Below are 14,412 nucleotides of genomic sequence, written 5' to 3' on the forward strand. Positions count from 1 at the left end.
AGGACAAATACTGTTTAACAGCAGTTGTGGTTTGTGTCACACTCATCTAAAGAAAAACACATCTTAAAATTTATTCTCCTTTTGTGTACCAATGCAACCCACTGAAATATGTGGAAATGCTCTGCTTTAGACAAATAGTCTGTTAATGAACTTTGTGTTTTACTTTACTTCACTGAAGTGGCTGCTTGGAATACCAACCATTTGGAAGTCTGTCTGTTCCTACCACGCCTGTGCCTGCCAAGGGTTTTAGCAAGGTATTTTCTCTGAGAATTTATTTATTATATACAGGGAAATCTGACACACTGCAGCCAAGAAACATCTCTGGAATCTCAGATGTAATCAGGACAGAAGGGGAGCTGGATGCATCTGTCTGGTGTCTACAGGATTATTCATCTGTGTACAGAAGCTCAGGATGGGCTTGATCTGCATTGGCTCCCTGCCAGCCCTGCTAACACTACCAGCTAGAGAGACAAATCTTCAAATGTGCAGGGTTTCATTACCTTTTTTTCCTTGGATTCATCTTATTTTCTCCCTCTTGAGAAAGCCTCTTTCTTCACACAACATATTTAAATGATGCCATGGACTGGAAGTGCTGTAGAACTGCATCTGTGATTTCAGAGTTCACAAGCAGTCATTTGAATATTCTAGAGCTGAGCAAACTGAGGTATGGCATGAAAGGTAAGCACCAGTTCCGGGATTTCCATTGTAAGCAGCTCATAAAACAATTCTATTTGAAGTATAGAGCATCATTCTTCAAAGATACTTTCTCCATTTATACCTGTGCACTTGGAGTATAATCTCCAGCAGCACTTCTATCTGCTTTTTAAACACAAATATCAGTGACTGACTTTCTTTATTTTTTTTTTTCCTTCAAGTGAAGTTTCAGAAAGGAATGATTTGGGCATGATAAATGCTTGATGAACTCATCAACATTAAGAGCTCTTTGAATGCTATTACTTTTATGGAGGGAAATAATCAAATTCCTTTTCCTTTTGAGATGCACTGATAGCAATACAGCTCTGTTGCATGAAACAATGAACTTCCAATTCCACTTCAGAAACAGCTTTCATGTGTAATACGTACTATTTGGGTAATCCTACTAACAAATAAAATCATAAAAAGTGGGACAATGCAAACCTAATCAACCCAAATACTAAATGAAAACCAAACCTCATTAAAATCCAATAGCAATTTGGTTTGGAGAGAAAATATTCTTAGCTGCCTTGTGTTAGGGAAATTGTTGGCAACGTGACACACGGTGATGCAGATGAGCTCCTTGTTGTCACCAAATTTTAAGTACAAACAGGCTTTTGTGCCTGAGAAATTAGGTGACAATCAGAATCAGCTGTGTATTCTCATGATTGTCACCAAACAAACGATCAGATTTCATTTGTCAAATTGGAGGCTCAGAAAACCTGGAAATTGGTCTTGAGGTCCCAACTTGGAATGATTAGTCAGACAGTAGAAGCGACGAACACAGTTCAGAGTTAATATAAAACAATTAAGTACAAACGCAATTCAGAATTAATATTAAAAAATTAAGTATTTTTCTAATAACTTCCTCTTCTTTCCATTGTAATTAACCCATGGCAAAATTCACTAATATAATATCTACAGAGAAACTGGCTAAACAATTGCTGGAACACTTTGATCTTAAAATTTCCAGATGTTTGTTTGAATGATTCATGCACATAAACATCTCCTGCTAAATACAATTGTCCTCTACTGTCTTCTTGAATGAAAATTGGAAAGTAGAAACTGGTCGGTTAATATGAAGCATCCTGTCATCAGACAGGATTTCCTTCACCAGAAGTAACAACCATTATTAATAAAGAATTGATAGGTGCCCCCAGAGTCTTTACTGTAGTGAGCTTGTTCAAGACATACATATTTTTCAGTATTTTCAATTGGCTTCTATTCTGTCCAGACAACAGGAATGTGATAGGGAAGGTTTTAAAGTAAATTCCAGCAATTTATTATTTAGATGGCTAAGAGCTAATTTGCACAACCAGAGTTCATCAGTTTAGGTTGACAGTGGTGAATCTAAGGATAAAATAAAAAGCACACTCGCCCATTTTGGAGTAATTTGTCAAACACAATGTGCTGATAGGGGACCTGCAAAGGGAATTGTCAGAACTCCCTGGCCTTCATGTGCCCTGAATATTTCAAATTTCCAGACTTGCAAATTGTTTTTAAAAAGAGAAGAGAGGAGGAAAACAAACACAACACTTTTCTACCATGCAAAATTTGATCCTTATTTAGGTTCTAATTTGAAGAACAGAACTCAGTGTTCTAAGTAACAGAGTAAGAGATGCAAGTGTTAAAAACCACAAAAAAGCCCATGAAGAATTAACAATGTAACATAAGCTTTGGCCTGACCCAAATTTTGCCAGCCTTGTCAGAGCTGAACCGGAAAATCCTCTTACAGGCTCAGCTTGAGCAGAATTTATGTTGATTTCACATGTGTTTTTCTTGAGGGGGCCGCATATTCCTCCTTTCCACAAGGTTGGAAATTCACTGCAATGACTTCCAGAGCAGTCATCAAGCTTGGAAGATTTCACTGTAAGAGAACTTCACACTTACACTAAAAAAAAACCATCTTCCTTGATAGTAGAATGCTTTAAGTCCTAGTCATTGTCAGATGAGAGGCAATAGGTACTCAGCAATTTCAAAAACAGGCTTCAAGGCTTCTAATTTACCTTTCTCAAGTGAAGGGTAAATTGCCCTGATTTCTTGGCTCTCATCTCCTCTCTGCTTTTTGGTTTGGTTTTTTCCTGAGTAAAGGGTACATGAGACCTAGTTTTGCCTCTGTGAGTTTTATTTCAAGCAGGGATAGTAAAGGAAAAGGCAATGTCTCCTTGACTAAAAGATGCCACAGGCAAGAGTAGATGAACTTTAAGACATGCAAGTCCCTCATGAGGTGTGTTTGGGATATGTTTGAGAGGAAAGGCAATAGGAAGGTGAAAAACATGGGAACAAAAATGAAAGGAAGAGAGGAGTAAGGAAAATAAATTAGAGCCCTTCTAGATATAAAAAAAAAATCCATTAGTAGCTGATTTTCCCCATCACACATTAAGCTTGGTTCATTCAGGAGCATTGAAGAGAACTGAAAGAACAGAGAACTGAAGCTTGACATACCAACTAACAAAGAGCATTTCTCACATCAGAAATAAACTTCTGGGCTCTAGTGGAAGAGAGAAGAGGGACACAGAGCAGAGAAGTCAGCTCATTGCTGGAGCTGCTTCCTGCAGCTGACAGAGGATCAACCCAGTTCTCGTGCTTTTCCAGAAAAAGAAACTCAGTATGTACACTTATAGGGGGTCATTCATGCCATGTGTCCTACTTTTGGCATTTCCCATCCTCCCTAGAAAAAGAGTGTCAAGTGTTAACATATTCCCCTTGCCATTTAGCAGAGCTCTTCATCACAGGCTCTGTAGCTTATCTTCCATATCACCCAGGAATTCCAACATCACTACTGCTTGCAAAATTCCCGTATCTCTTCATCTAATGCTGCAACTGCCTATAAATCAGATACTAAAAACTACCTTTCAGCCCTTGCAAAACATGGCTCACCTGCAAAGCTCTTTGAAGCCTCAGCATGCAAAAACCCTGGTTGTCACCCTGATGTTCTGTGCTCTCAGTGCAGAAGTGGGCCTTTCACACATCAGCATCATTTTCAGCTTGCTTTTTAACACATCCCAAATCCTGCAGCTGGACTAATGACAGATCAAATCAATGGAATAAGCACAGGAGGGTCTCACAACTGTCTTCTGCTGTATTATATCACCTTCTTAGCTCCTCAGGCAGCATAAATGTGGCACCAGTTGGTCATTATCCTCCATGACTGGACTAATTTCAAATACAGTGCAAACAATTATTCTGTGCAGATGTGCAGCAAAATCAAGTTATCAATTTTTTTCTCTTTAGTTTTCAGATAAAGAATAGCAGGCATAGTGTAATAAACTAATTTGATGGGATTCATCAATAACAACACTATTTCATATAGGGCATAAATAGCTTTTTATGCAGTTTTTTCCCCTATAAATTCAACTGGAATATATCAAATAGGACAGCCTCAAATTTCATTTAGATTTTGCTAGAGGAATCTTAAGGAACAGTGTTTCACAGCAGAGTATAGGCACTGCTGCTCCATCCACAGAACCCAACTCCTCTCTTCATCTTTGAAATCTCTGGACTTTCTTTCAGGGATTCTCTATCAAAAAAAAAAAAAAAAAAAAAAAGGACAATTTAGATAGTGATTATTCCCAATCAAGTAAAAAGTTGTGAGTTCATCAGTATGCATAGGTCTTAAGCACATACTCTTGTGCACCTCACTAGATGTTACATGGTGTATTTAAGCCTGCATCCATGGGGGTCTAAGAATCACCAAGCCTTAAAACTTTAGCTAATAATCTTTTACACAGATAAAAATCAGGGTTGGGAATTCACACACAGCTTAAGAAGAAGCAAATGATAATTTAACTGAGCTGGTTCCAGAACTTTTCAGAAATACTCATAACCCAATGAATGCCAAAATTGCAGGGTTTTAATCATATGTATCTGTTCTCATGACAGATGATTGCACATGTGTGGTAATTTAGGAGAAACACCCTTTTTCATCTTCACCTCAAGACAATATTTGGTTGTGGTGGGGCATGAGTGTTTCCAGAATATCTAAGTTAATACAAAAGGTAAAAACCTTTTCTGCTGCATACTGATCAACTGGAAAAATCTGCCCACAAAGCTCCTACTGTCTCTAGCAGAACTAGGATATCATCCTGGCATTCACCATCCCAGTTTAGTGCATGTTACGTACTGTGCATGTCTACAGTCATCCTTTGAAAATAAATGTCACTGGATAGAAAGATACTGAGCTTATCCAAAAGAGCAATAAGCAGAAATGAGCCAACGTGAGATATCCTGTAGTCAGAGATCTGTGACGCTGCAGCTCTGGAGACCACGTCAGAGGATAATACTGTGGTGGATACTCAGGGAAGAAAACACAGAAAGATGAGACCCAGCAAAGAAGAGACAGACAGATGACACTGCCATCCCCAACTAAAAGCCTTCTAAATTTAAAGCATTATTTTTAAACATGATAAGAAAAGCTCTTCACTGGTGTAATTTCTCTGTCTTCTATATATTCAGATGAGATTTCCCAAAGTACTTGATATTTGTTATTTGGTACTAAATAAAAAAATAACAAGTAAGACAACACCCTTATGAAACTTTGCTGTTTCAAAGCTGAGACTAAAATAAAAGCCTTCTTACCACAGGAAATGATGACATCTGAAACATCAAGGGACCCTACAGAGTGGAAGGATCCCAGGGTTTCTGTTCTGCCTTCTCCATGCTGTAGCAATAACTACTTCAAAGGTAGTAGAGGGTAGTTTGGGAAAGAAATAGTAGTTACATGGAAAGCTAGCAAAGCCAAAACAACACTTATCCATAAAAATCTGAAGGAAATAAATCAATCTTAACTTTCATGCTATTGTGTGAATATACATGTGTGTGTATATAAATACAAATATGTTTTGAGCGTGTAATTCTAAAAGAACTTGGGGAGGGAAGACACATGAAATACATTTAATCCTAAAAGTTTGCTTATATAAAGCAACAAGATGTCAAGAGTTTATTTACTGAAGTTTCTTTCACTGGCATTCTTAATGTTCGCTTTTTAAATTTTAAAATCATGTGCCTTGTTTCTATTCATTATTCAGCCTGACCTTCCTAAAATGACCAAGCTGATATTGTGATTAATGAGCCAATTATTTTCATCTAAGACATGGAACAAAACAGATAGCCTATTCCCCTCCAATTTACTTTTCCAATAAATAGTGCCCCCGCCTCCTTTTTTTAACCACTGAAAGTTTATGATGGATTTCCTACGCAACTCATTCCCTAAATTAATAGGATCTGAATAAGGCAAGCTAGAAATGTAGGGGTTTAATTACCTTTGCTATTAAAGCAAGATGTAAATACAACTTTACTAATTTGAAGAGAGAAACTCTGAGAAGGGAGGCTGACAGGAGTGCAAAAAAGAAGAAAACACACACTTGGAAACAGTCACCCTCCCTACAACACTAAGAGAAACTTTCTTCCCTTGTCTTCCTGAGGCACATTTTCACCATTTATTCCAAAAAATGTCCTTTAAGTATATAAGCAAGGTACAGTTGCAACAAAAGAACTTGAAAATTCTTTTTTTATAAATTAATTCTAAGCCTGTGGGTAGACTGTACATTTGTAGAAGGAAGGAAAAAAAGGATAAGAAGGAAAAAAAAAAAAACCAACAAAAACCCAACAACTCTGTGGGAAAAGCTTTCTCCATCCAAGGAGCACCACAGTTAAACAAATAAATACACTAGAAAGGCATCAAGGGAAATTCATTATATTATACTCAAGAGACAATTTAATAGCAATAATGGAAACAGTACAAGGACCGTGACTTCTAAACTACAGGTCTTGAGAATCTCCTGCCTCCTTGAACAGCTGCAAAACACCCATTCCTCATCCAGCTATGGAGCCTTTGGAAATTTGGTGTCTGCTAGTGCTTGCTTCAAAGAACTCCACTGCTGGTGGGTGCAGACAGCAGCACAGACAGTTCTGAGCCTACCTGTGATAAGACACAGTTTGATATGCAGAGTAAACACATTGCTTTCCTTTAGCATTTCTCTTTCCTCAGGCTAGGAGTTTCATTTTCTTTTTGACAGCTTATGAAAGACAGGAGAGAGAGGCACCTGCAAGGAAGTGACGATAATAGTTTGCAACTCCCAGTTAAAAAAAAAATTATTTATTTTACTCTGTGTACTGCTCTGAGTACCAGGTCCTCATCAAAACACCCTCAAATAATGATAATGATAGCCCAGGAATCCTGTCCTGCAGAATTTCATTTGATGTTCTAGTTCTGTGCCCCTGTGGTGCCTTCCACTGGAAGATTTCCCTTTCCTCTATGACCTAATCACCAATATACCTGACAAGAATCAGCCTGACAAATACCCAAAAAACCCCAAACCCAAAAACACAACCCAACCAAAAAAACCAACAAAGGACAGATTATGAAAATACCTTGCCCAAGGTCACTCATCAAGTCTGTCAGAGATAATAACAAAGTCAGACTCAGCCTGAACTCCAAACAGAGACAAAACTCCTTTTCCTCATGCATCTGGTTCAGTGGATCCATAATCTGTTTCAGAAGCCAGTGCTGCAGTTTGCACCATGGCACAGATGGGAGACCAACATACTGAACAGCCCCAGGTCCCTCAGCACAGTGGATGCAAACCACACAGGGCACAAACTCTAGAGTTCAGCTATACAAAGATAATGCTTTCCTCATCTCTTTCAGAATACAACAAACAATTTTTCCCTGTTCAGTGCTGCAGATTGCCTGGACAGCAAATTAGAACAATCAACACATTTCTGTGAGCCCCGAATCAATTCCATGCCCCTCTAGGTGGGGATACAGATGCTTGGCCCAGCAGTCAATCTCTTCCTGGTCTGAATAAACACAGATTCTAGAAAACACTTTGAGTTTGAAGACTTTTGGTTGATAATTGCATTTGGATTGTGCATCAGCCTATGAAGTGTGAAGAATGCAAAGTTACTGAAACATGGTTTAGAAAACCTGTATCTTACAGGAATATTTTTGCTACTGGCACATACTGATGCCTTTTCTTGCTCTTAAAATCAGGAGTCAAACACGGTTAAAAGGGAAAAAGGGATTTTACCTTGGTATTTATTTTAAGGATCCTTAGGTGCACCACATCCAGGTGGAATGTGCCAGAATGCACACACACCAATGCACACCCACAAAAGATCTGGTCTAACATTATAGGTCTTACTAATTAGCATATCTATCAAAAAATTCCCCAATGAGAGGCTCGAGTCAGCCCCCCTCCCCAAGGAACTTTTCCCTGGATGGTTCTATCTTAGTTTACAAAATGGGTTCTGGAGAGGACCTTGGGGTCTGGGGCACACTGATCCCTAGCTACGAAGCTTCTGAAATGTTTAGTCTTCTAGCTGAAGAAACAAGTCTAAAAATGTAGGCAAAAAGCACCTAGAATACAGAAGTTGTAAAAAGGTACAAAAGAAAAGGCAAAAAATCATCATGGCATCAATTTTTAATGATGGATTTCCTATCCAATTCATTCCCTGAATTTATATGAATATATTAAAATAAAGAATTTATGTTTGATGTGTCCTCTTTTATTCTTAGCATGTTATGAGAGTCCACTGTCCTCAGACCCTGATCTCATACCAGGGGCTATGTGATCCCTAAGCAAAGCTTCATAAGGGATTCTGTCAATTAATAGTTTTCTTGGTCAATTAATCATCAAGATCCTCTATATAATATAGGCCAGGCTGTCTTATTAATGTTTACATATGTCAGTGTATAAACAGTCATATTGCTTCATAAAAGCTTGAGAAGCAAAAATATTTTATACAGGAAAAAAAAAGATTCTGGAAAGCACACACAGAGATGAGAACAGTACCAAGGCGCTCCAATATCTCCAGTGCTGAATGCAGAAGAAAAGAACTTGCTACAGAATACTAAAATATAAAAGAAAATCCTCATAATCTTTCAAGAAGATTTTTTTTTGATCTTCAGCTGAAAGCAATTCAACTGTTCATTCTGATGAACTGCAAAATCCTATCGCTGAAGTCAGTCATGCATAGTCTTTAGGAAATGAGAAAAGAATAGTTTGAACTTTGGAACTCCATACAAAAATTAGAAAAAAACTCATTTTAATGGAAAGTTACTTTTCAGGATGATTCTGTGCTCTAAATTATTGCTGACTTTTGAAGAGTCCTGGAGAGACTGTGCCATTTCAGCAAGCACTAATTGATATTTACAGAGTGCTGCTAAGTGGGGTTATCGCCGTTTTAAACAGCTCCAAAAGTCAGACAGATTAAGCACAAATTGAGAAAACTGTCTCTTCAGAACCTCTTTCTTGATGTAAGTGAAGCTAAGGCTCTAAAATTGCTTCATTTTAAGAACCACAAAAATAAAAAAAATATTAGTAACTCTCCACCACCACCAATACTGAAAACTATTCTGGATTTGAGAAAACCTCAAGACAGTCTGCACCAGGCTATCACAGAACACCTTTTAAGGGTTCCTTTATTCCCAATCTTTCCACAAAACTCCAGCATTTATGACCTACCCCAAACATGGAAATTGAAGTGACTGAATTTTCAAAAGAAAATCTGAAGTCACTAGCAATTACTGAAAATTTTAACCACAGCTTTTAAAAAAATAAGTGACCCCTTTAGGGCCCTCAATTACAGTTTGCTAAAATGCTAATAGATGTAGCCCTTTTCTTCACCCTTCCCTCTCACCTCCTGAACTCCTTGAAATGCACTATCTGAATAAGTATTATTTTAAATCTCGTCTTTTCTCTGTTCAGAATCTTCATATTTTAGCACTCTTCCAGTACTCAGAAAGAGCAACCATTTTGTTCTCAGCCATTAAGTCTCTAATAACACTGCTTGTATTTTATTTGAAAGAACAAAACACAAATCAACAGTACCAAGAAAACAAAAACAAACCAAACAAAAAACCCCAGCAAAACCCAAGAACTCAACCCAAATCAACCCCCCCCAGTTCTGAATTTCCATGCTCAATTACAAATGGAAAACCTATGAACACATTCTGGTGACAAGGATAGAATTTTTACACAAAATATGGCTTAAGAAAGAGGTAGGAGAAAAGGGTATGGTGATTGATTCTGAGCTGCATGAAAAGAAAGAAAACATTAGTAGCTGCCCAATAGACTTAAGAGTTTGACATAACATCACTGTTCTTGTATTAACAAGAACAAAAAATATATAATCACTGAGGCAGTACAGAATTTTCTTCCAAATCTGCCTTTCTGTATTAGAAGAGGAGAAAACACTCAGAGCTTGAATGTATGGCAGAAGTTTGATAGGCAGAGACAAATGACAGCTAATGTATCCTTTGAAATTAAGTCCCAAAAATAGAGAACTTAATTCTGCTGCAAGGTAGTATAGAGTATTTAATTTGTTGTAAGACAGGGCCCTTGCCATGCCAGCTTATTATCTGAGACGTGCCAGTCATGGCAGCCCAGTCTTCCCGGGGGCTTGAGCTACAAGCTCAGATCTTCAAAACCTGTTACATTCCTTATTTATGAACTGATACACTTTGATCAGCCAAGCCAGTCACTCTTTTCTCCCCTCTATTTTCATCTTTCATCAAACTCTTGATAAAATTTCATTTCAGACAGGTCTATAGACTGATATTATACTCCGGGCAATTCACTAAAGATTATTTTCTATGTTAATTTCAGAAACAGCTAAAAATCAAATATACCCCATCCTTGAATTTTCCTGACAGTCCCTCTTCTTGCACAAAGGCACAACCACACTCTATAAAGATTCAACTCAATAACACATCCTCACACCCATTGGGAGAAAACATTCCTCATCTTTCAAGAGACTAAGAGTACATAGGAAATGGCATAAGCAAATTCAATACATATTATAAGCAGACAAATTTAGCTGCACACTCAGGTACTTTTCTTGAGAAGAGTAGTAGAAGGCTTTTGTAAGCAGTTGGCAGATTTTCTATTTAATTTACTGTTTCACAGGGGATGGGCTTAACTAACAGCGTGACTGAGGCTTTGATCAGATGGCAATCAATACTGAAATCAAAAGCAGAATATACAGAACACAGAAAGAGTATGAGGTGCACAGCCAGGTGCAGTCATTGCAAAACCATCTGCATCACACATGGAGGAAACAGGATGCTCTGTAAGGCCCCAGGGATTTTTAAATTATTTTATAATACTGCATGTTCCTTAGATAAAGAAAATGAGAAACTGTGGCATTAAGTTTATTTCAGAGGCAATGGGCTGAAAGAAACTTCTCTTTTCCTAAAATCTTCCCCAGTTAGAGGCAGCAACTGTGGATAACTGTGTCTCAAAGACCAAAAATGGACATTTTTTGGTGGTTGTCCATTTCTGAATAACAGTAGCACAAAGAGTCCAGTTTTAACAAGAAACTGCTCAGTTATTCTACTCATATTCAGAGATAAGGAAGTACAAAAGAGACGTGAACTGTAGTTGCTTCTGTCTGTTGCTGCTGAGCTCTGTACAGCTCTTAGTGCCTGACAGAAATTATTAACAGAAAAGCCTTTCAATTTTGAAAAGAAATGCTGTGGATCTCAGCTGTGAATTTTTAAGCTTCCAGCATTGTCAGTGTTTTAAGGAGGGGGAAGGACAGAAAGAGGAAGAAAAGAAGTCTTATTTTTGTCTCCTGAAATGGGAAGACCATTTCTTTCCCAGCTATATGTGTGAGGGGATAAGTAGGTTAGAGATGTTTTGGGCTCTTTACGTCAGTGGGAAAGTGCTCTTTACTTCTGGGGAAAGTAGGCACTGGCCCAAGAAAAATCAAGGTAAGTCCATTTCCACTTCCTACATACTGAAAGACCTTCTTATGGTCCTCATTTCCCTTTTAAATGTTGTAAAATTAAAAATCCACAACTCCATAAGAAAACTGTGTGTAAACTACCACAGCCACAGTCTGGACTGCCAGAGTGTGAATGTTACTACAGTATTGACAAGGCATGATCCTCTTCATTACTTAAGTTGGCAGTTTTACTGTAGTGTCAGAATCTAAAGTGTGTTTTTGTGGTTTAACCCCAGCTGGAAACCAAGCCCCATGCAGCTGCTCACTCATTCCCCCCACAGTGGGATGGGAGAGACAATCAAATGTGAGTAAACTCATGGGTTGAGATAGAGATGGCTTAATTGGTGAAGCAAGAACGGTGCACTCAATCAAGCAAAACAAGGAATTCATTCCCGGCTTCCCATGGGCAACCATCTCCATCACAGGACAGTGACTTGGTAAATCAAACCCCACCACTCTGAATGTCCCCTGTCTGACTTACTCCTTCTTCCCCCAGCTTTACACACTGAGCATGACCCCACATGGTGTGGGACATCCCTTGGGTCAGTGGGGTCAGCTGCTCCAGCCTTCTCCCAACCTCCTGTGCACTCCAGTCTCCTCGCTGGTGAGGTGGGGTGAGAGGCACAAAAAGCCTTGATACTGCTCAGCAGTAACCAAAATATCCCTGTGCTACCAGCTCCATTTTTATTGCAAATCCAAAACACAGCCAAGTGCCAGCTACTGTGAAGAGAAGTAATTCCATCCCAGCCAAAACCAGCAAGTGTCCATTTTCCTCCTGTGGAAGATGGGCCTGTCGAAATCTTCAGTCAAGGCTCAGTTGTTACAGTCCAACAAGCCTTAGCTGCTGGAGCTGTTCCAGCTCTAAAAATTGAAATTCATTGCTGATGTGCTACAGCAGAATAAGTCAATACACCATCCACTTCAGCACCTCATTTCCTCATTAGAGAGGATCCACAGAAAGTGAGCTTTCCTTCTGTCACACCCAAAGAAATACACACTACATTGGACTGGAAGGATACACATTGCACAGGAATGCGGCCCTTAGGCTGACCAGAAGTACATAATGGAGACCCAATACATAGATTAAGGCAGGAATTTTGGCTTATAGAGTGTGGTGTTACAAGAAAAATGAAGAACATTGGCAATGCCAAAGTTTCTATGCTACCTGAAGTCAGATTGAAAAATCCACAGACTAATCTGAATATACCTGTGCCAAGTTTGCACCTAGCTCAAGTTTTTGTTGTTTGACCTCATTTTTAGTCTTGTTGGAAATATATTACTCCATTAAAATGAATAAATATTAATTTTTGAATTTAAATCAAACTGTTCACTTGACTACAAATCTCAGTACTCAAACTCTCAGGTTGCTCAGAAAACTCAGTGCTTGAAATCCAGCCCTTTCCAAGATGTTTAAGTAGTCATCATCAGCATAGGTATAGGACAGTAGAGGAATACTTGGTTCAAAAAAATCCAACATATATAGTTCACGTTTTATAAAACCAATTTCTCATATTCTATTAAGTTCTGAAGAGAAAGGAAATAACTTTTGCCACATCAAGGCGTAAGCCCTATTTTAGTGTATTTATTGGAATTGATGCTACGCTTCAGAAAAAAACAGCCCTTTTCCATATATTTAGGCCATAGTTCTCCCCTGATAGTTTCCACAATACCTTTCTCTGTCTTCTTCATTTCTGAAACTTCTAGACACAGTTCCACAATATCATCACAGGATATTTAAACAGCACTTTGTTGTATTAAAACTAGAAGTTACATTAGCATAGGGACTCAGAAGAATCTCCAGAATATTTTCTTATGTGACACCATGACTCTTTTTATTATTATTTTTTAAATAAAATTACAAACCAAAAAACCCCTTAATCATACACTGCCATGCCAACCAAGGCAGAGTTTCAAAGATATAAAAATAGAACATGCACCAAGCTGTTTTCCCAAGCTGTAATTGAAAGCCAGCTTGGCAGGAAGCTGTGTTCTACTGGAACATGACAACTCACACTACTTTTTTAATCTTTGCAATCACCAATACAAGTCTGCATCACACAGCTGGGGACTTCTGGAGGGACCTGTGGTGCTTCTGCCACTGGATGTGCCTTACACCATCAAGATCACAGAAGGAAACCTGCAATTTCCTTCTGAAGTAGCTTGGAATACTGATCTCTCCAAACAAAAGTGTGATGTTTTAGTTGGGGAGGGTGGTGGATTGGGTGGGTTGGGGGATTTTTAATGCTTCAGGAATTGTTACTCACAGCTTACTGCAAGAGTCAGATAAAACCCAGATCCCAACTCCCTAACCAACTGGGTTAATAAATCAAACTGCTGAAACTCTGTATAACAGCATAAACATGACAAGATCAAACACTCTCACTGGATATTATTGCATGACTTTAAGGAATCTAAAAGGTTTGCTACTCAGATAAGACTGGAACCAAAATTCACTAAAAGCAGTTGAGATCTGGACACCTTCTTTCACTGAGCTGATAATGCTTCCAGTGAAGAACCAAAAAAACAAGTCAGCTGACAGTTGTGTAACAAAAAGAAAATGTACAGTGGCCAAGGTGAAAACAATGTGCATTTTAACAATTTATAAACAGGACATTAATCATTTCATTTAGCTTTCTGCATATACTTCTAGAGGGGAACCCATTTGCTATATTTTATAAGCACATCTTAGAGTGAAATGAATTATGCTTTGCAGTCAGTAAAGAAAAGTAGATATAAGCAAGGGAGTCAAAAAACCGAGTTAAGTGACTACATGTGAACCAAGGAACACCATTCATTGCTACCATTGTGGTGACCCATTCCTAAAACACAGTTTGTCCTTTACTAACTCCGCAAAGCACAAGAAAACACCACATATAAAAGACACAACTAAAATCTGTCAGGAGTTGTACTCTAAAACATAAACAAACAATGGATCTCAGTTCCACTGACAGTTTAATTTTCCTCTCTTTCAGAGTGAGGAAATTATAA

The 14,412-nt window shown here is 38.3% G+C and overlaps 1 long non-coding RNA gene across 4 annotated transcripts in view; it reads right to left on the reverse strand.

Moving 5' to 3' along the window:
* Nucleotides 1-14,412, reverse strand: part of LOC138111227 (uncharacterized) — a 55,761-nt gene that overhangs the window by 30,134 nt on the left and 11,215 nt on the right. The gene's annotated exons all lie outside the window — the stretch shown is intronic.

The sequence above is a fragment of the Aphelocoma coerulescens genome, chromosome 5 (assembly GCF_041296385.1).
Source record: "Aphelocoma coerulescens isolate FSJ_1873_10779 chromosome 5, UR_Acoe_1.0, whole genome shotgun sequence".
NCBI classification, from domain to species: Eukaryota; Metazoa; Chordata; class Aves; order Passeriformes; family Corvidae; genus Aphelocoma; species Aphelocoma coerulescens.